The sequence below is a fragment of the Saccopteryx bilineata genome, chromosome 2, assembly GCF_036850765.1.
Source record: "Saccopteryx bilineata isolate mSacBil1 chromosome 2, mSacBil1_pri_phased_curated, whole genome shotgun sequence".
NCBI classification, from domain to species: domain Eukaryota; kingdom Metazoa; phylum Chordata; class Mammalia; order Chiroptera; family Emballonuridae; genus Saccopteryx; species Saccopteryx bilineata.
In genome coordinates, this window is record NC_089491.1 from 149591501 (window position 1) to 149613635 (window position 22135).

At 39.9% G+C, this 22135-nt stretch overlaps 1 pseudogene; it reads right to left on the reverse strand.

Annotated features, from left to right (window-relative positions):
- Window positions 1-36: 36 nt before the first annotated feature.
- LOC136322347 (solute carrier family 35 member E3-like) lies at window positions 37-20873 on the reverse strand (annotated as a pseudogene).
- Window positions 20874-22135: the final 1262 nt, after the last annotated feature.

Genomic DNA, 22135 nt, shown 5'->3' on the forward strand with positions numbered 1-22135 from the left:
TAGTCTTGGAATTGGATTTTGTTTTATGGTCTTCTGTACTACACTTTGGTTTCTATAAATTATATTTCATTTCTATAAATGAAATAAGCAGGAAGTTATACTAAAACAACTAAAATAGAAATGCTAGATTTAAATTCTGATTTGAATGCTGGCCAAAATTATAATAGAGCTCACAATGAAGACCTGTGAGCATGTAGAGGAGTCCTATGCATCCTTCTTTGGAAGAGTATGAACACTTAAAAATAATGACACATTTGTGGTTCAGTGACATGAAATCCTCGGTCGCTGTTAGAGAACTTTAATTTCATGTACTTCATTTGGTATAACCAAACCATCCTATATACTTCATACAATCATCATCTTCAAAAAGAAGCATGGATTAAGTTCTTGGAAAAAGTTACTCTAAATTAAAAGTCATTATTTATAAATAAAATTTTTGTGTTAATTGTTGTAAACCATCATTCAATGAATTCTGCAATGTAATTATTTTCTTCTTTGAAAGCAACTCACAGACTTAACATTTTAAAATTCTCTTGGAGTGACTTTCTTTTCTCCACAAAAACCCAATTAAGGACACTGTACCAGTTTACCCTTACTTCCTTCTTGTTCACCGAGTTTAAAATGGGTATAGGTAAGAATGCCAAATAATGTACATAATATGCCAAGACCCTGATTCGCTGACAGCGGATCCTTAAATAAGACATAGCCGCCAAACAAAGTAATGTAGAACTTGAAGTGTTCAAACATGTTATAGCTGAGGTTTCTGATAAGGATAAAAAGGAATAACAAGCTGGTTGCTATATCCGCCCCCCTGCCCTCCCCCCCCCCCCACGGAACAATGGCTTCCTGTGCCTGGAAAGTACTGTATGACACATAATGAATGACAGCCCCCCCCTCCCCAATCTAAACAACAGGAGCTTCAGTGAAGTCTGAGTCAATCCTAGCTCATACAAGTAGGTTGCAGCAATTAATAAGCAACAGGAGACTGCTTCAACTATCCCTACTAACCTCTCCAAAGAAGAGAAAAGGGGCTACAATATAAGGTTGGGAGAGGAATTCACAGCAAGGTAGAGAAGATATTTTATACCGCAATTTACAATTCTGTTTTAGAGTGCCATTTCTAATTACAACTTCCCTTGACAAGTGAGGTGAGATGTGTGAGGCACCAGAGAGCTGACTCGAAGTAAACACAGCCAGTATGAGTTAAGTTTAGGAGGAAAATGAGGAAAGGGGAAGGAAGTGCTCCTGAGCATCAGTGACATGCCAGGCACCATATGTGTTAGCTGCAGTAACAGTTATCAATAGCAGTATTTATGCATAATAGCAATCTTCCAGGTGCCTGACACATATTCTCTCAAACAATTGTAGATATTTCCTTCATCTCATAAGGGACCAGAGGGAGGCCTGGGAGCTCTCACAACTTGCTCAGGTTCACAGGCAGAAGCCAAGCCAGGGATGCACACCTGGATTTCCTGACCACAATGCCTAGACTCTCTTCGGTTTTGAGCCTGACTGAGCAGCTGAGAAGCTCCCTCCAGACAGGAGAGTGTGGGCCGTGTCACAGGGGACCTGAACTTGCCTGACCAACAGAGGTGATTTCCTGGGAGTCCAAGGTTCTTCCCAAGGATATTAATCAGAGTCACAAAAAGATATGCCTTCTTTTCAATTATGAGCCGTCTTCAAGTGCACTGCCTTTACCACTTTGCCATTTCTTTACTCCTCAGTCACTTTTAAATAGCTCATGATGTATTAAAGATATTTATACCAGAGGGAAGGCAAATTAAAAATTCTTCAGTGAATTCTTTTGTCAGTTAAGAAAAGGAGTAGCCCTGGCCGGTTGGCTCAGTGGTAGAGCGTCGGCCTGGTGTGCAGAAGTCCCGGGTTCGATTCCCGGCCAGGGCACACAGGAGAAGCGCCCATCTGCTTCTCCACCCCTCCCCCTCTCCTTCCTCTCTGTCTCTCTCTTCCCCTCCCGCAGCCGAGGCTCCATTGGAGCAAAGATGGCCCGGGCGCTGGGGATGGCTCCTTGGCCTCTGCCCCAGGCGCTGGAGTGGCTCTGGGCGTGACAGAGAGATGCCTCGGAGAGGCAGAGCATCGTCCCCTGGTGGGCAGAGTGTCGCCCCTGGTGGGCGTGCCGGGTGGATCCCGGTCGGGCACATGCAGGAGTCTGTCTGACTGTCTCTCCCCGTTTCCAGCTTCAGAAAAATACAAAAAAAAAAAAAAAAAAAAGAAAAGGAGTAGTCTGCCTGACCGGTGGCAACACAGTGGATAGAGCGTTGATCTGGGACACTGAAGTTCCAGCTTTGTAACCCCGAGGTCACTAGCTTGAGCAAGGGGTCACTGCTCGCCTGGAGCCCCCAGGTCAAGGCACACAAGAGAAGCAATCAATGAACAACGGAAAAAAAGACAACTATGAGTTGACGTTTCACATCCTCTCCCTTCCTGTAGGCCTCTTTCGCATAAGAAAATAATAAAGTCTTCTTATAGAGGTTTTCCTGACTTCTCTCCCTAAAATTTTAACTCTGTCACGAACATTTCATATCCTTTTCCTTTTTTTTTTTTTTTTATCTCCTTGGCACTTAACACTACCTAACGCTAATAGGTATTCTATTTTTGTTTTTTTGTTTATAGTTTAAGCCTATAAGAGCAAAGATTTTCATCTATTTTGCTCTATGTCCAGTGCCTGACATATAATATTCAATATTAAGTCAATGAAGAGTTTAAAGTGGATGTTCAATAAGTGTTTATTGAGTGAATAAATGTTCTTAATAAGAACATTTATCCAACATACTTGGATGCTTTGGCTTGGCGGTGGGGTGCATGATTTGAAATCTGTATACAATGCTTCTCAGCTGCACAACCTTGAGTTATTTAAATTCTCTGTACCTCTATTTCCTCTTCTTCAAAATAAAATAACAGAATTTACCTCACTAAATCACTGTGAGAATTAAATGCCTAATACGTGCAAGGTGATTCAAAAAGTGCCTGGCACAAAATAAACATTAAGTATTATTCTTTTTAAAAATTATTATCATTGCTGTTATTTATTGATAGTTGGAAAATATGCTGCTTATTTACTTTGATGACATCAGTGTTCACTCATTTAAATCAGTACACTTGACATAACATTACTAACCTACCTCTCTGATTTAAAGAAATACATTCTTTGCATTTGCCTCAGAGCGGAGCAAAGTGAAATGGGAAGAGAAACAGAATGACAACCAGAATGTTAAAATAGGAATTTGGGTGTAATTTAGACCTTCAAGATATGATTACAGCCTGACTGGGCGGTGACGCAGTGGATAGAGCATCGGACTGGGATGCAGAGGACCCAGCTTAAGCGCGGGCTCATCTGGTTTGAGCAAAGCTCACCAGCTTGGACCCAAGGTCGCTGGTTTGAGCAAGGGGTTACTCGGTCTGCTGAAGGCCCATCATGGTCAAGGCACATATGAGAAAGCAATCAATGAACAACTAAGGTGTTGCAAGGAAAAACTGATGATTGATGCTTCTCATCTCTCTCCATTCCTGTCTGGCTGTCCCTATCTATCCCTCTCTGTCTCTGTTAAAAAAACAAAAAAGATAGGATTTCATTGCTTGAAGTAATATTGAGAAAACAGGTACACCCATATCCCCATAAGTACAAAAACATACCCTAAACTTCAGAGGTCACTTATATCAATTTCAGAGGTTTGATTAACTTTGACTATGTGGATTATGACACCTCTACTTTATTACTATAGATAAGTGAGAACTGATCAACAACTCAAGCATCTATCCTATTATTCACCCCACAAATATTCATTTAACCCCACTGTGCAAAGAATGGTTCTCTATGTTCATCTTGATAAGGGAAATGGTCATCTATGACTTAAGAAAATTCAAAAATGGCCTGACTAGTGGTGTAGCAGTAGACAGAGCACTGCCCTAGGACGCTGAGGTCCCAGGTTCGAAACCCTGAGGTCCCCGGCTTGATCGCAGGCTCATAGAGCTTGAGCACAGGTTTACCAACTTGAATGCAGGGTCACCGAATTGAGTGTGGGATCATAGACATGACCCCATAATTGCTGGCTTGAGCTAAAAAGTTGCTGGCTTGAGCAAGGAGTCACTGGCTCGGCTGAAACCCCCCAGTCCAATTACATATGAGAAGCAATCAATGAACAACTAAAACTTGATGTTTCTCATCTCTCTCCCTTCCTGCCTGTCTCTCTCTCTTGCTAAAAAATAGACAATTAAAAAATGTTCATAATACAAAAAAACTTATCCATTTTTCCAGTTCATATTTCTTTAAATTTCTATAGACTCTAGTGTGGAATGAGATGATTAAATATTAAAAATTACTCACTTTACTCAATTTAGGCCATGCAATAGTAATCGTGAGACTTAAGGAAATTAATGTGATGGAGTTTTAGAAAATATAAAAGACTATATACATTCATAAGTCATCAGGAAAAGGATACATGACCGCTGAAGTGTTCCCAATGATCCAATAAATCAGTAAGTTCACCATGAAAGCTATTACTCCAGACAGCAGCACCATAAGCTACAAGTAAACCAAAAAAATCATTAATAATCATCAGGTAAAATTACATTTCATTCGGCATTTCTAAAAACTCAAATATCAGCCATTAGGAAGAAGCTCTTTTTAAAAAGAATCCATTTGAAAGACAATGAGAATTGAGGGTAAACAAGTAGAATGAAATGCATTCCAAAATGTTTACAGAACTGTGTACAAAACTAAAAGAAAAAATGTCCAATAATATCCTGCCTCTGAGTGTGAATTTCCAGTTCATTTTTCTTGTCCATCTAAAGAAAAATTACTTTTAAAGTAATTTCTTATTATAAAAATAATATATGGTCATTATAGAAAAATCAGAAAAGAAAGATAAGCAAAAAGAATAAAAAGAATTCTTATAATCCCAACCACCAAACCCCTATTAGTACCTTAGCATATATCCTTCCAGATCTTTCTTCTATTGAATTGCTCATGTTTATTCTTATTTAAATTAAATTAATATGTATTCATTGGATATCTATAGAACCATGCCTTGTGAGGAACATGATACATTTTTGTCCTCAGAGAGTTTAGAAATTACTTAAAACACACCAAGTCATGATCATCACAGCTTACACTTACATAGTACTTATTATGTGCTAAGAATTGTTCTAAATGTTTTATGTATATTAATTCACTTAATCCTCACAAACACCATGAGGTAGTTCAACATTATTCCTTTTTATAGATGAGGAAAAAAAAGCACAGCAAGGTCAAGTAATTTGCCTGAGATCACACAGCCAGAAGTAGCAGGGCTGAGACTTGAACCCAGCAAACTGGCCCTAAAAGTCCTTGCTTTTCACTCACTCTGCTATGCTACCTCTCAGCCACATGAAAGTGAGGGTGCAGTGCAAGATTTTTGGTGCAGGCAGTAATACCTCCTTTATAGGCAAAGAGGCAACAGGCTCTATATAAACCTCTAGGCAAGGCATTTCATGTTGGGCTGGGATAGTGAGAAAGGTCCTTGGATTTCAAATGAATACATATATTAAAGAAAAAAAAAGAGGGGTCTGGATTCCAAGCAGAAGGAACAGTATGAGCCAAAGCATGGGAGCATGGAAACACAAGACATGCCCAAGGGACAGAGAATAAGACAACTTGGCTGAGGATGGTGGACAAAGTTGGGCTGTACCACTGTTTGTGCACACAATATTCTTTTCAAACCTATCTCACAATTTTATTTTAAAATAGTTTAAAAGTCATTTTCTATTTCTAGAATGAGAGTTTAAATAACACATTATTTATAATTAGATTTAGTAAGTTTAAATTCCAAAGAGACCAATGTCATATCAGTTTTTAAAAAGTTTTTATTTACTGATTTTAGTGAGAGAGGAAGAAAGAAACAGAGAGAGAGAGAGAGAGACAGAGAGAGAGAGAGAGAAACATTGATTTGTTGTTCTGCTTATCTATACATTCATTGGTTAATTCTTGTTTGTACCCTGACTAGGGAGTGAACCCACAACCTTGGTGTACTGGGATGATAGTCTTGAAATCAGTAAGATCATAAGGGGACCAGAGGAATTAGATTTGTGTCCTATTTAGGTAAAAAAAAAAAAAAGTAACACATCATTTGTTTTATAAGTGAGACCCATTAAATTTTCAACTATGAAAAACTTGCTCATTAAAAATTTTAAAAACTGGCCCTGGCTGGTTGGCTCAGTGGGTAAAGTGACGGCTTGGCATATGGACGTCCAGGGTTTGATTCCTGGTCAGGGCACATACGGGAACAGATTGATGCTGCTGTCTTTCTCTCTCACTCTCTTTAAAATCAATAAATAAAAAATTTTAGGGGAAGACAAGATGGCACTGGAGTAGGCAGACGTACCAACATCCACCTCCCAGAACCAAAGTGGGTTACAAAATAATTTTAAGAATTATCATCTGGAAAAACCAACTTTGGACTAAACTAAGAGGACTCTTCAACCAAGGAACACTGAAGAAGCCACACTGAGACTGGTAGGAAAAGCGGAAACACGGAGAGGGCTGCCCAGCTCCCCGGAGCAAACGGCAGCAGGGAGAGACTCGTGTGGCGGGAAGTGAGTTTAGCAGAGAGGGGAGGGTCCTGAGCCCCAGGAACAAAGCCCCAGCCTGCAGCCCCAGAGCCTAGAAGAGGTGTAAGGACAGTATTTAGCTGGAAACAAGTCAGAATACTGTTTGTGAGAAAGAGTCTGATTTCTCAGACCCAGGATTCTTTTTAAAGGGACCGCACAGAAAACTTCTTTCAAAACCACTCACCCGGGGATCTGGGGAACGGGGAGAGAGGAGAATACCAGAGTAGCAGGAAGAGAGTGTAATCTAGGAGGCACAGGGAGAAACATTTTGGGAGACAGCCACACTAACCCCTGGGACAAGTCACTCCCCAAATCTGAAGTGAATATTTCCCCCGGAAACAGTAATACCAGCAAAGGGAAGCAGGACAGCAGCCAAACAAGCTCTCCCGCAGCACTCAGAGCAGAGTCGCTTAGAAGGATGGATCTTTGGGGTCTACAGTAGTGAGTGTTAGGGTCTGAGCTGCAGCAACTGCAACCCACACAGCTGAGGGCTCGCCGGAGGGCGGGTGCGGGCGGGACGCGGAGGCACGGTTCTGTCAGCAGGGGCGGAAGCCTGCTGGCCATCACTGGGCTCACGTATGAGCTCCGTCTTGCCCGGCTGGGGAGGAGTAGGCGTGAAAAAGCGGTCAAGCCCAGCTGCCGGCAGCCTGTAATCCAGCCTGCGGGAGAAGGGCAGGAACCCCAGAAGGGGTGGAGACCAGCCCTTGAGCAAGGGCGCAGGAGCACAGCCTTGCCCTGACCGTGTAACCGAGGCTTGTGGCCTGACTTGGGAGCCAGCTCCTCCCGCGGGGGTGGACCAAAAGCCCAGAACAGGCGGAGTTCCGCTACTGAACTGAGCGTGGGCACGCAGTCCTGCCCGGCCAGTAGACCCAAGGCTAGCAGCCGTTCAATGAGTGGGCTCCTCCTGCAAGGGTGGGGCAAAAGCCCAGAAATAGGCGGAGACCCACAGCTGAGCAAAGGTGCTTGCCACTACCCTCAGGGTTGAGCATAATGCCACCCATGGGGGCGGGGCAAAGGCCAAGGCCACCAAGGCTTGTGCACCCAAGCACGTGATCACAGCCACTCCCGTGAAGGAGAGGTCAAAACCACAGCAACAGCCCCAGTGAGCAGGCACCGGCAATGCCCAAACCCAAAAGCCCTAGGCAGCAACAGAAGAGGGGGTGGCAGGCCTGCAGACAGACCATACCTAGGGAACAGAGGCCATACCCAGTGGACTGCAGTGGCCAAAACCTTCCTTTACACAGAGAAAATGCGAAAGCAAAGAAATGCAACACAAATGAACCAAGAGAAATCTCCAGAAAAGGACCTAAATGAATCATATATAAACAAATTACCAGATGCAGAGTTTAAAATGACAATTGTTAGTATGCTCAAAGATATTAGAACAACAATAGATGGTCATTACAAACACCTAAATAAAGAGATAGCAAATATAAAAAAGGACATTGAAATAATAAAAAAGAATCAGTAAGAAATGACAAATACAGTATCTGAAATACAGAACACAATGGAAGGAATTAAAAGCAGGATGGATGAAGCTGAGAATCAAATCAGCAAGTTAGAGGACACGATAAATAAAGGCATGGAAGCAGAGCAGAAAAAAGAAAAGAGACTCAAAAAGTCTGAGGAAACTCTAAGAGAGCTCTGTGACAACATGAAGAGAAATAACATCTGCATCATAGGGGTTCCTGAAGAAGAAGAGAAAGAATAAGGAATAGAAACTTTGTTCAAGCATATCATAGCTGAAAACTTCCCTCAATTAAGGCAGAAAACATCTCACATGTTCAGGAAGCACAGAGAACTCCATTAAGGAGAAACCCAAAGAAATCAACACCAAGACACATCATAATTAAAATACCAAAGCTAAGTGATAAAGAGAAAATATTAAAAGCTGCTAGACAAAAAAAGACTATCACCTACAAAGGAGCCCCTATAAGGATGACATCCAACTTCTCAACAAAAACACCTGAGGCCAGAAGGGAATGGCAAGAAATATTCAAAGTAATGCAGAACAAGAGCCTATAACCAAGACTACTTTATCCAGCAAGGATATCATTTAAAATTGAAGGAGAAATAAAAAGCTTTACAGACAAAAAAAACCCTCAGTGAATTCACTAAAACCAAACCAAGGCTGCAAGAAATGCTACGGGACCTGTTGTAAACAGATCAAAGGAGAAAAAGAATATAGCAAAAGAGGAATACAGTTTTAAAGAATAAAATGGCAATAAACAATTACATATCAATAATAACCTTAAATGTAAATGAATTAAATGATCTGATCAAAAGACACAGGGTAGCTGCATGGATAAGAAAACAGGACCCATACATATGCTGTCTACAAGAGACACACCTTAAATCAAAAGATGCGCATAGACTGAAGATAAAAGGATGGAAAAAAATATTTCACACAAATGGAAATGAAAAAGAGCTGGGGTAGCAATACTTATATCAGACAAAATGGACTTTAAAACAAAGACTATAGTTAGAGATAAAGAAGGTCACTACATAATGATAAAGGGAGCAATCCAAAAGGAAGATATAACCGTTATAAATATCTATGCACCTAATATAGGAGCACCTAAATATATAGAGCAGACTTTGATGGATTTAAAGGGTGAGATCAACAGCAATACTATATTAGTAGGGGATTTTAATACCCCATTAATATCATTAGATAGATCCTCAAAAAGAAAATTAACAAAAAAACAGCAGACTTAAAGGACATATTAGATCAATTCGATTTAATAGATATCTTCAGAACCTTTCACCCTAAAATAGCAGAATATACATTCTTTACAAGCGCTCATGGTACATTCTCTAGAACAGACCATATGTTAGGGCACAAAAGCGGTCTCAACAAATTTAAGAAGATTGAAATCATATCGAGCACTTTCTCTGATCACAATGGCATGAAACTAGAAATCAACCACAACAAAAAAACTGAAAAATACTCAAACACTTGGAAACTAAACAGTACATTATTAAATAATGAATGGGTAAACAATGAGATCAAGGAAGAAATTAAAAAATTCCTAGAAACAAACGATAATGAGCATACATCAACTCAAAATTTATGGGACACAGCAAAAGCAGTCCTGAGAGGGAAGTTTATAGAATTACTGGCATACCTCAAGAAGCTAGAAAAAGCTCAAATAAACAACTTGATCCTACATCTAAAAGAACTAGAAAAAGAACAGCAAGTAAAGCCCAGAGCTAGTAGAAGGAAGGAAATAATAAAGATCAGAGCAGAAATAAATGACATAGAGGCTAAAGAAACAATACAGAGGATTAATGAAACCAGGAGCTGGTTCTTTGAAAAGGTAAACAAGATCGATGAACCTTTAACCAAACTCGTCAAGAAAAAAAGAGAGAAGACTCAAATAAATAAAATTAGAAACGAGAGTGGAGAAATAACAACTGACATAACAGAAATACAAAATACTGTAAGAAAATACTATGAAAAATTGTACACCAAAAAACTAGACAACCTAGATGAAATGGACAAATTCCTTGAAACATATAATCTTCCAAAAATTAATCTGGAAGAATCAGAAAACCTAAACAGACCAATTACAACAAATGAGATTGAAACAGTTATCAAAAAACTCCCAACAAAGAAAAGCCCTGGGCCTGATGGCTTCACAATTGAATTCTACCAAATATTCAAAGAAGAACTAACTCCTATCCTTCTCAAGCTATTTCAAAAAATTCAAGAGGAAGGAAGACTTCCAAGATCCTTTTATGAGGCGAGCATAATTCTGATTCCAAAACCAGGCAAAGACAACACAAAAAAGAAAATTATAGGCCAATATCCCTGATGAACTTAGATGCAAAAATCCTCAACAAAATATTAGTAAACCGATCCAGCAATATATGAAAAAAATCATACACCATGATCGAGTGGTATTTATTCTTGGGGGGCAAGGCTGGTACAATATTCGCAAATCAATGTGATTCATCACATAAACAAAAGGAAGGAGAAAAAACACATGATAATTTCAATAGATGCAGAAAAAGCATTTGATAAAATCCAGCACCCATTCATGACCAAAACTCTCAGCAAAGTGGGAATACAAGGAACATACCTCAACATGATAAAGGCCATCTATGACAAACCCACAGCCAACATCATAATTTTGCCCATACATCAATGGGCAAAAATTAAAAGCAATCCCCTTAAGTTCAGGAAGAAGGCAGGGGTGCCCCCTTTCACCACTCTTATTCAACATAGTTCTGGAAGTCCTAGCCACAGCAATCAGACAAGAAAAAGAAATAAAAGGCATCCAAATTGTAAAAGAAGAAGTAAAACTATCATTATTTGCAGATGATATGATATTGAATATAGAAAATCCTAAAGTCACAGTCAAAAAACTACTAGACCTGATAAATGAATTTGGCAAGGTGGCAGGATATAAAATCAATACTCAGAAATCAGAGGCATTTTTATATACTAACAATGAACTGCCAGAAAGAGAAATTAAGGAAGCAATCCCCTTTACCATTGCAACCAAAAAAATAAAGTACCTAGGAATAAATTTAACAAGGGAGATTAAAGACTTGTACTTGGAAAATTATAAAACATTGATAAAAGAAATCAGGGAAGATACAAACAAGTGGAGGCATATACCGTGCTCATGGTTAGGAAGAATAAACATCATTAAAATGTCTATATTATCCAAAGCAATTTATAAATTCAATGCAATACCGATGAAAATACCAATGACTTACTTCAAAGATATAGAACACATATTCCAAAAATTTATATGGAACTAAAAGAGAACACGAATAGCCTCAGCAATCTTGAAAAGGAAGAATGAAGTGGGAGGTATCACACTTCCGGATATCAAGTTATATTATAAGGCCATTGTACTCAAAACAGCCTGGTACTGGCATAAGAACAGGCGTATAGATCAATGGAACAGAACAGAGAACCCAGAAATACACCCACATTTTAATGGACAACTGATATTTGACAAAGGAGGTAAGACAATACAATGGAGTAAAGACAGCCTCTTCAACAAATGGTGTTGGAAAAATTGGACAGCTACCTGCAAAAAAATGAAACTAGACCACCAATTTACACCATTCACAAAAATAAAACTCAAAATGGATAAAAGACTTAAATGTAAGGCATGAAACCATAAGCATCTTAGAAGAAAACATAGGCAGTAAGCTCTCTGACATCTGTCACAGCAATATATTTGCCAATTTGTCTCCACAGGCAAGTGAAACAAAAGACAGGATAAACAAATGGGACTTTATCAAACTAAAAAGCTTCTGCACAGCTAAAGACAATAAGAACAGAATAAAAAGACAAACTACACAATGGGAGAATGTATTTGATAATGTGTCTGATAAGGGTTTAATAACCAAAATTTATAAAGAACTTGTAAAACTTAATACCAGGAAGACAAACAATCCAATCCAAAAATGAGCAAAAGAAATGAATAGACATTTCTCCAAAGAAGACATACAGATGGCCCATAAGCATATGAAAAAATGCTCAACATCACTAATCATTAGAGAAATGCAAATTAAAACCACAATGAGATATCACCTCTCACCAGTCAGAATGGTGCTCATCAACAAAACAACACAGAATAAGTGCTGGCCAGGATGTGGAGAAAAGGGAACCCTCCTGCACTGCTGGTGGGAATGCAGACTGGTGCAGCCACTGTGGAAAACAGTATGGAGATTCCTCAAGAAATTAAAAATCAAACTGCCTTTTGACCCAGCTATACCACTGTTAGGAATATATTCAAAGAACACCATAGCACTGTTTGAAAAGAAGAAATGCACTCCCATGTTTATGGCAGCATTGTTCACAATAGCGAAGACCTGGAAACAGCCCAAGTGTCCGTCAGAGGATGAAGTGGATTAAAAAGCTTTAGTATGTATATACTATGGAATACTACTCAGCCATAAGAAATGACGACATCGGATCTTTTACAACAACATTGGATGGACCTTGATAACATTATACTGAGCGAAATAAGTAAATCAGAAAAAACTAAGAAATATATGATTCCATACATAGGTGGGACATAAAAATGAGACTCAGAGACATTGACAACAGTGTTGGGGTTACAGGGTGGGGGGGAGGAGAGGGAGGGGGTTGGGGGAGGGGAGGGGCACAAAGAAAACCAGTTAGAAGGTGACAAAAGACAATTTTATCAATGTCACCCCATTAAAATTAATTAAAAAAAAATTTTTTTTAAAAAAAAGAAAGTGCACACACCTTTAAAAAGTTGTAAAAATTATTTCTAGAAATATATCACTATCAATTTTATTGAGCTCAGAGGATGTTATATACTTATTTCTTGATAATTTAACATTAAAAACACATTTACAAATTATACTTTGAAGCAGTTATGTTCTCTAAGGATATTAGAGAAGAAAGGTGAGACCCTGGCTGGGTATTCAATTGGTTAGAGCATCATCCAGACATGCCATGATGCGGATTCAATCATGAGGGCACATACAAGAATCAACCAATGGAGGCATAAAATAATGGAACAGCAAATCGATGTTTCTCTCTCTCCTCCTCTCTCTCTCAAAAAATAAAATAAAATAAATAGAAATTAATTAAAAAAATGAGGAAGGAGACTTTCCCTATTTAAATGGCCTCAGCACTAAGTTTTTTTTACTTTTTTTATGGTCTTTCTGCTGCTCTCCTCTTTTTCAAATCTGTCAGAGGCCTATTGCAAAAAAATCCTCTCCCTTTCTAATATAAGGTATCTAAATTGCAATGGTTTGAAGACTGAATAACCAAGATGGCTTGAATTTTTATAAAATTGATAGGAAATATCATCTGAGAGATGGTTCAGGGATTTCTACTTTGGAAAAAATGTTACATACCTATTTCTTACGTCAAAGCTTATGAATTTGAAACAACTATCAATCTGCTCATAAGCAGCACTGTGGGGTGATTAAGAATATGGACTGTGGAGCCTGACCAGGCGGTGACACAATGGATAGAACCTCGGCCTGGAACACTGAGGACCCAGGTTCAAAATCCCGAGGTAGCCAGCTTGAGCACAGGCTCATCCGGCTTGAGTACAGGTCACCTGGTTTGAGTGCGCGCTCACCAGCTTGAGCGCAGGGTCGCTGGCTTGAGCCCCAAAATCAATGGTTTGAAGCTCAAGGTCGCTAGTTTGAGGCCAAGGTTGCTGGCTTGAGCAAGGAGTCACTCGCTCTGTTGGAGCCCCCCCACCTCGTCCCCATCAAGGCACATATGAGAAAGCAATCAATGAACAACTAAGGTGATGCAACTATGAGTTGATGCTTTTCATCTCTTCCCCTTTCTGTCACTGTGTATCCCCACCTATCACTTAAAAAAAAGAAACATGAACTGTGGAGTCAGAATGCATGAATTCAATAGAACTCCAGCTCTGCTTACTAGCTGTGGGATCTCGAGTCAGTTACTTAACTGTCTCTGTTCCCTCATCAGTAAATATAAGAATAGTATGTATCTACACAATAAAGTTATCAGGATTAAGTAAGTTAATATTTGCAAAGTGCTTAGACTACCATCTAGAACCCTGGTCAGCAATCTGCGGATCGCAAGCCATATGCGGCTCTTTGGCCCCTTGAGTGTGGCTCTTCCACCAAATACCACATGCGGGTGCTACCTCAATAAGGGATGTACCTACCTATTTAGTTTAAGTTTAAAAATTTTGGCTCTCAAAAGAAATTTCAATCATTGTACTGTTGATATTTGGCTCTGTTGACTAATGAGTTGTTCTAGATTCTAGAACAAAGAACAATGGAAGATAAGTTAACACCACCAACAAAAAAGACATTCTTATTGACTATTCTGAAGGTTAAAGCAGATATTCCTTCCCTAAGTGGGGGATTATACCTTCTAACTTAAAATATCCCCAAAGTACATGTCACTTTTATCTGGCCATTCTACTCTTAGGATTTTACTTCACAGAAAAAAGTACCAGGTCATGAGGACACAAGTACAAGGATGTTTATTGCAACACTGGTCATTATGGTCAAGAAATAAAACTGCCTGACCAGGTGGTGGCAAAACGGATAGAGTGCCAGACTGGGACACGAAGGACTCAGGTTCGAAACCTCGAGGTTGCCAGCTGGAGCACAAGGTCATTTGGTTTGAGCAAAGCTCACCAGCTTGAGTCCAAGGTTGCTGGCTTGATCAAGGGGTTCCTCGGTTGGCTCTAGCCCCACAGTCAAGGCACATATGAGAAAGCAATCAATGAACAACTAAAGTGCCGCAATGAAGAATTGATGCTTCTCATCTCTCTCCCTTCCTGTCTGTCTGTCCCTATCTATCCCTCTCTATTTCTGTCTCTGTCAAAACAAAAAAAACAAAAACAAAAAACCACTGAAACTGACAATCTTACATAGGCATTGAAAAGAATGATTTAAACAGACTTTCATGAGATATTGAGTGAGAGAAGTCAGATACAGAAAAACACGTGGTAGGATTCCATTTCTGTAACAGAAACAAATGTCAGGATATATACAAAAATCAGCTAATGAGTGGAAAAACAAATAGATGTTTTTCTCACTTTCTCCCTTCCTCTCTCTCTAAAGTCAACTTTTATTATTTTTAGGTGAGAGGAGGGGAGATAGTCAGGCAGACTTTCTCATGCGCCCCAACTGGGATTTACCAGGCAATCCCATCTGAGGCCAATGCTCAAGTACCAAGCTATTTTTAGCACCTGAGCTGTCATGCTGGGACCAACTGAGCTATCCTCAGTGCCTGGGGCCGGGTCACACTTGAACCAATCAAGCCACTGGCTGCGGGAGAAGAGGGACAGAAGGGGGGAGGTGGAGGGGAGGAGAAACAGATGGTCACTTCTCCCGTGTGCCCTGACCAGGAACCGAACCTGGGATGTCCATATGCCAGGCCAATGCTCTATCCACTGAGCCACCAGCCAGGGCCTAAAATCAATTTTTAAAAAGTTTAAAAAACTGTGCTCTGAAAATTAAAATTGCATTCATAATGGAGAATTTATTATCTTGTTTCTTAGACACCAAAATTAGAACTCACCAGTGCAGAAGCTGACCAGGGATCAATCCTCCTTCACCCAACGGTGGTTCAAAGAAGGGTATGGCAACCAGCAACATGGCAGATGACATTGGAGCCTGGTAGTATAGCAGCTGCATTGAGTTAACTTGCAATTCATGCTGTTTGGCTCCCACCCCTTGAAAATTAGGATGATGAAACCAGTCAGGCAGAAAGATAAAATAGTATCACTTATTAAAGGAAAGATGCAACTCTAGACACAAAGATGGGAATGGGGGACAGGGCTGGGGGAAGAGAAGAGGCCTAATTATTCTACAAAATTTTGAAGATCAATATATACAAATGTTCTTTAAGCACCCTGGATGAAGGAACTTTATAAATTCAATGTTCGATCATGTATTTTCTTCAAAATTATAAAGGAGAAAAAAATCCTTCCTTTCATCCTGATCCTAGTAAATGAGGAAGTCAGTGCATACAGGAACCCATGGGCGTAATATGTCTCAGGAAAATATGGCAGGAATGGAAATTTTGGTCATTATTAAGAATACAGATGTAGGGTCAGACTTCATTTCTCTCTAAAAATGGTCCCCCTGAAAGACTGGGGGTTGGGAAGAGTAATTTGAGACTGACAGGAACCTCAGTTATCCCAGGTGGCTACCAATGTATGTGGCTAGAAAGGAAAGTGAGGTCTTTTCACTCACTTTAAAAAAGCTAGTCAATGGTAATCCACTAGTCGTGGATGATTTTTCTCTGGGTAATCTCCCACCAATACTCCTAAGAAATAAGATGATCACAAACCCTAAACAACTATACTGCTCACAACAATTAGGGGATGTTTCAAAATGAATATGAAGCAATAAAAAAGCATTTTATTTTTTTTATTAAACAAGAACATCAGAAAAGCAAACAAGTCAAAGAAAGTTATTCAGTTATGCAAATGAGATGCAAAACAAACTTTTATTTCAATGGTGAAAATGCATTATATACAACAGCCTGGAGTATCTGCATGTTCCCTGGTCCCCTAATTTTTGTGATCAGTGAATGTCATTCAGCAGAACTGACACCTCAATGCCTCAAATCCCATCAGTCACAATGCTTCACAAATATGACTGTTTAAAGAAAAGCTTGATAGGACTGTTTGAATATGATCTGGCAAAAACAGCCAGGCCTTTGAATAACTGCTCCTACATAATTCTTTTTCCTATAGGTCTGGGTATCCTGTATATATTCTGGGTATACTTTAAGTCTATAGAAATTCACAAAGACAAAAATAGAAGAGCAGGAAATCTGACACAGACTCCTACCAGCCTTAGCTAAGAGTCTTCTGTGAATATGAAGCACAAAGAATTGATTCTTCTGCTGGTTTCTTGGGGCCCCGCAGCAAGCAAGTAAGAATACAGACTGTGTACCTGCCCCTGTCCCTTCAGCAGCCTCACCAGGCAGCTGCTTCTCTGACAAGAACCAACTGGAACCGTGGTGAGTCAGGATCTCCACTGTCCCTTCCTGCCGTGCAGCCTGGCTTCTGCCGGCCACTCCTCCACTCCTCTAATGAAACTGCAAAAGGGCACCATCACCTCCAAGAGCCACATCTGAAGGACTCCCCTACTCTACTCCTGCTGGAGCTCTGCAGAATCTGCAAATTTCTCCTGAAAGAACTTGAGCTCTGATTTGCACTGTTTCCTCACTCTCCTCTTCCTTCGCTTACTATTTTCAAGGTAGATATCTGGCATTCCTCTTTTATCTCCCTAAGTGATTCATTTTACTCTCCACTGATCTCTATAGTTCTGACCTCTTTTCCTGAGCTCCCTTAAACTTACATCTTCAACAGTTTACCGGCCATCTTCACTAAAATAATTTGCAAGGACTTGTTTAAAATCAAGCTCATTATTTTCTTCCCAAATTAATTCTTCCTGTGTTGCTCCAATAATTGATACAATCTCCTCCAAGGATCAGACTCCTCACTTTCCACTCTCTCGCATTCAGTCAGGCCCCACCAATTCTTTCTCCAAAGGTTTCCGGAGTGTTTTCCTTTCCTTATTCCACTGGCGCTGTCTTTGCTCAGTGCCTTCTCGTCTTTCCCTCGAAGCATGGAGCGCTTCCTAGCTGCTCTGCCAGTCACCCTTTCCTCCCTCTCTTATTCACTCTGCCACCCAAGTTAATTCTCTAAAACATAGGGAATGATCAAGTTACTCCCCTGTCTACATTCCTTTCCTGGTGCCCGCAGGGGGAGGAGCACACTTTCTTAGCATGACATTTAGTACTCTGCCATCTGGTCTCATTCACCCAAGTCCTGTCCTTCCACAATGCCACTATGGTCTCACCGAACAAATTCAGTTCTCCTAAAATGCTCCATATATCATTGCAAAGGAAGACCTTTGCTGTATTTCTTTGCTGAGCAAATTTGCATGCGTCCTTCAATTTAAATTGTTAACTTATCCATGAAGGCTTATCTCACCACTCTCTGGTAGAACGGCCACTTCCTCCCAGGTGACTAGCAGCTACATGTGGTTTTCTATAACACTGGATTGTAGCTGCTTTTCATGTTTGTACCCTGGAGGCTGAGCATAAAGCAGAAATGTCTGCTGAATGAATGAATGAGTCAACAGTCTTTCTACAACTAAAGCTAATAGCTGATCACTCATCTTTTAATTGCTTTTAATGTCCCAGCAAAATTAACTTAGAAATTATACCTGGATACAATAGGAAAATAAAATGTTCTTTAAAATGAATTTTTGGGGAATATACCTATTTTTTTAACAGTACTTTTACCATTTATTGATAATGAAAAACTACTGATAATGGAATGCCTACTATATAGGCAAGGCATACTGTGCTGGTACAAAAAGTGAAAGAAATACCCATTGCTGTAAAGTATTGATGTAGACAAATTATTCAAAGCCACCTGACCAGGCGGTGGCAGGATGGATAGACCATCCACCTGGGATGCAGAGGACCTAGGTTCAAAACCCCAGGGTCACCAGCTTGAGCATGGGCTCATAGACATGACCCCATGGTTGCTGGCTTGAGCCCAAAGGTCACTGAGCAAGGGGTCACTGGTTTAGCTGTTGCCCCCGGGTCAAGGCATATATGAGAAAGCAATCAATGAACAACTAAACTGCCACAACGAAGAATTAATTCTTCTCATTTCTCTCCCTTCCTGTCTGTCCTTATCTGTTTCTGTCTTTCTCGCTTAAAAAAAAAAAATTCAAAGCCAAGATACAAGTTGTAATAGCAGCATACTTTTGAGGCAAAGATTAATAAATCTGTAATTTTCCTTTCCCACTCAAATTTTTGAAAGTGTACTCACTCCTTCACAGTAATGTTATAATTTAAGCGTAAATGGTAAATGTAAATAATGAAATCATTCCTCAAGTAAAAAGTCTTAACTACTCATTTTGTGAAGATTTTCCAGAAAATAATATAACAGTACCCCAAACTCAGACTGTTAAGCATGGATATTATACATTTACAAACAGGTAGGTATTTGGTGAGTGAGCATGATACACCCAAGTTTCTCTATCTCCTTTCTTCTCTTCACCTTGAGTCAGACAATTCATGCATTTATGTCTTCTTTCTAACAGTTTATCTCTATACTGTGTTTTCTAAACCTTGGGATACAGCTTCAGATTTTATGAAATCTGCTAAAAAGGCACAAAGAGGAAAAAAAAGTTACTAACCACTTGATAAAGAGATGTAGCTAGAACACCAAGAGCAGCAAACACCATTCCAAGTAAATTAAACTTCACATCGTAATAAGAACTTAGGATTACACCTAAAGTTATAGGAATCTGTAAAGAAAAAGAGGCAAATATTGTTCAGATTAAATTCAAGAGTATTTCTTTCATGGTGTCTTACAAAGTTAATCAAAAAAAGACATCACTGGGAAACAATGAACCTCTATAAAATTTTTGTTTCTATTTGAAAACACTGTTAATACTGTTTCCTCAAAGTTAAATATAATAGTTCTCATATGTTTACATTTAATTCTATTTAAAATTTTGAGTAAAAAATGAATCAATGCATTGCACTTTGCAAGAAATGAATGCCACATTCATAAACACAGGAGTAAAATAACCCCCAAACTAGTGTCTAAACAACATATAAACATAAGCACATAACAAAAGTATTCGTATCTTAAATATTTTAAGTTATTAGCGATAGAATTATTTTAGTTCATTTTCTTAAATTTAAAGATGCAGAGTCGTCTGCAGAATATCGCTGCTGACATAGTCTGAGACATATTCTATGCTAAACCTTCAACGTTTATAATACACGGTTTGGTTCCCCTAGGGAAGGTGGGCTGTTTCTGGTTTGAGATTTTGCAGATATCTGATACACTGAACTGCAACACCCAATAGTCTTCTTTCTTACGGATTACAGCATTTAAGGATATCTAACAAACACACAAGCACACTTCTGGGCTAAGAACTCAATGTAGTGCCAAGATGACCTTTTCCCATCTCTCCCTAATAAGCCTTAAAATCACATGTTCCCGGATGACCCGTGAGGATTTCAAGATGATGTGAAAGACTGTGGCACAAGATTAAACATTCCAATTTCCCGGAAAAAAAGATGGTCGCGGCGGTGAGTTGTTAGAGCTCCGCCATGCAAAGCTGAAGCTACTCACCTGTGTGAGCTGTATTTTGGTAGAGAAGGTTTTCTTGTAGCAGAAGGTCTGGATAAACTATGATCACCGCCGTGGTCATGGCGGTGGCCAGCTGATAGGTACCGATGGTGTTGTTCTGCAGAGAAAGGTTGGTGAAGACCACGAAGCCACAGAAGCTGAGGGCCAGGAGAAGGAGCTTGGAAGGCGGCAGACTTTTGGGGGCAAAGATGTTCAGCTTCTGGCAGAGGCACAAGCCCAGCTAGGTGACCACAAAATGTACCAGAGTCAGGCTCATGTTGGGGAAGCCGTGGTGCACATAGATCCATTTGTTGAAGAACACGATGCAGATGGACACCAGCAGATTGAGCTGGAGCCCAGCGGCGATGCGCCCATTATCCCGCACTCTGCCCACCAGCGATACCGTCACCCCCACGAAGCCTGGGCCCCCCAGGCTGTGAGACGACCGCCGGTCTGCCTCCGGCTGCCTTAGCCCACCTCCTCAACTGCTACGTTCAAGCGGTCGCTGGCCTCAGCTGCTCAACCGGGAAAGGGTCCCTGGAGGCAACAGCCGCATACACACGTTCTACCACCGCCCACAGAGCCTGCGACACCGCAGCACGTCCTGCGCGCTCCGCCTCCTACCATGTGACTCGGGGCACCCGTCATTCCGCCCCCAGCTGGTAGCCGAGCAGCTTCTACCATGCGCAGGCGCGTTGGGCTCTATGTGCAGCAAGTTCCTTGTTTGGTCTATATTCCTTGTTAGTCAGCTACCCTCAACGATGGCTGGGCTCATCTGATACTAATTTCTTGATGGTTAACATTTCCTGTGAGTCAGTTGACTCGCTAGACTGCGGTTCTAAAGCTGATGGAATGGGCTGCGCAAACACTCTTGGTCAATTTTACGTATGGGACAGGTGCTGAGTAATTTTAGTCCTCCAAATATACAGAAGAGTACTGTGTAACCTTCATATATTCATCATAGTTTGGAAACTATTCATATTTTCTTCTTTTTGAATCCATGATTGGCCTTTTATTCTAGAAAAGTGTTTATTTTACTTAAATATTCTAATATACTTGGTTAGAGCTGTATGTAGTATTCTACCATGTTTTAAATTATATTTTTATCTGTTATCACTTATTCTAAACATTATGCATTTGGGCTTTCTTTGTCCCTTGATTAGCCTTGTGAGTAATTTGTCTATTTTATAGGCCTTTTTAAAGATTACTTCTACTGATTTTGTTTCAAGTCATTAGTTTTTTCATTCCATTTTCCCTAATTTCTTGAACACTATGCTCAATCTATTTATTTAAATAATTTCAAGTTGTGAGTTTCCCCCTGAGAATGGCTTTGTCCACAGTCCTCAGGGCAATGTAATATTCTCATTTTCCTTAATTCCAAAGTAGTCTGATTGAGGGTGTTAATTTCCTCTTTGATATAAGAATTATTCAAATATTGAGTACCTGCCTTGTACCAGGAATTCTAGTTGGCACTTGGAAATGAGGGAGAGTAAAACCAATCCAGATCCTCTCTCATAGAACTTAGTGAGTGAAGACTGGTGCTAAACGATTATAAACCATAGTAAATGAATGTTCTGAAGTTACAAAATATGGTTCTATAAATGTATAATAAAAGAATCTGATCTAAATTTGGTGAGGAAAAGGTAGGCAAGAGCTTCCCCAAGATATGACTCAAACATTTGGGAATGATTATAAGCCAATAAGGCAAAGTCGGAAGTCTAGCTTTCCTAACCTGGTCTTTCCAATACACTTTTCTACCTATCATGCCACCAAACTCTACCATTGCACTGTACTGTGTGCCTTTTCCATTGTGTGTTTATATTGCTATCCTCCTCCCAGTTTGGATCTACAGAATTCTACCTGATAAAGGATTTATTATGTTTACTCTCACCTGCTCCCTGAGTAAGAGC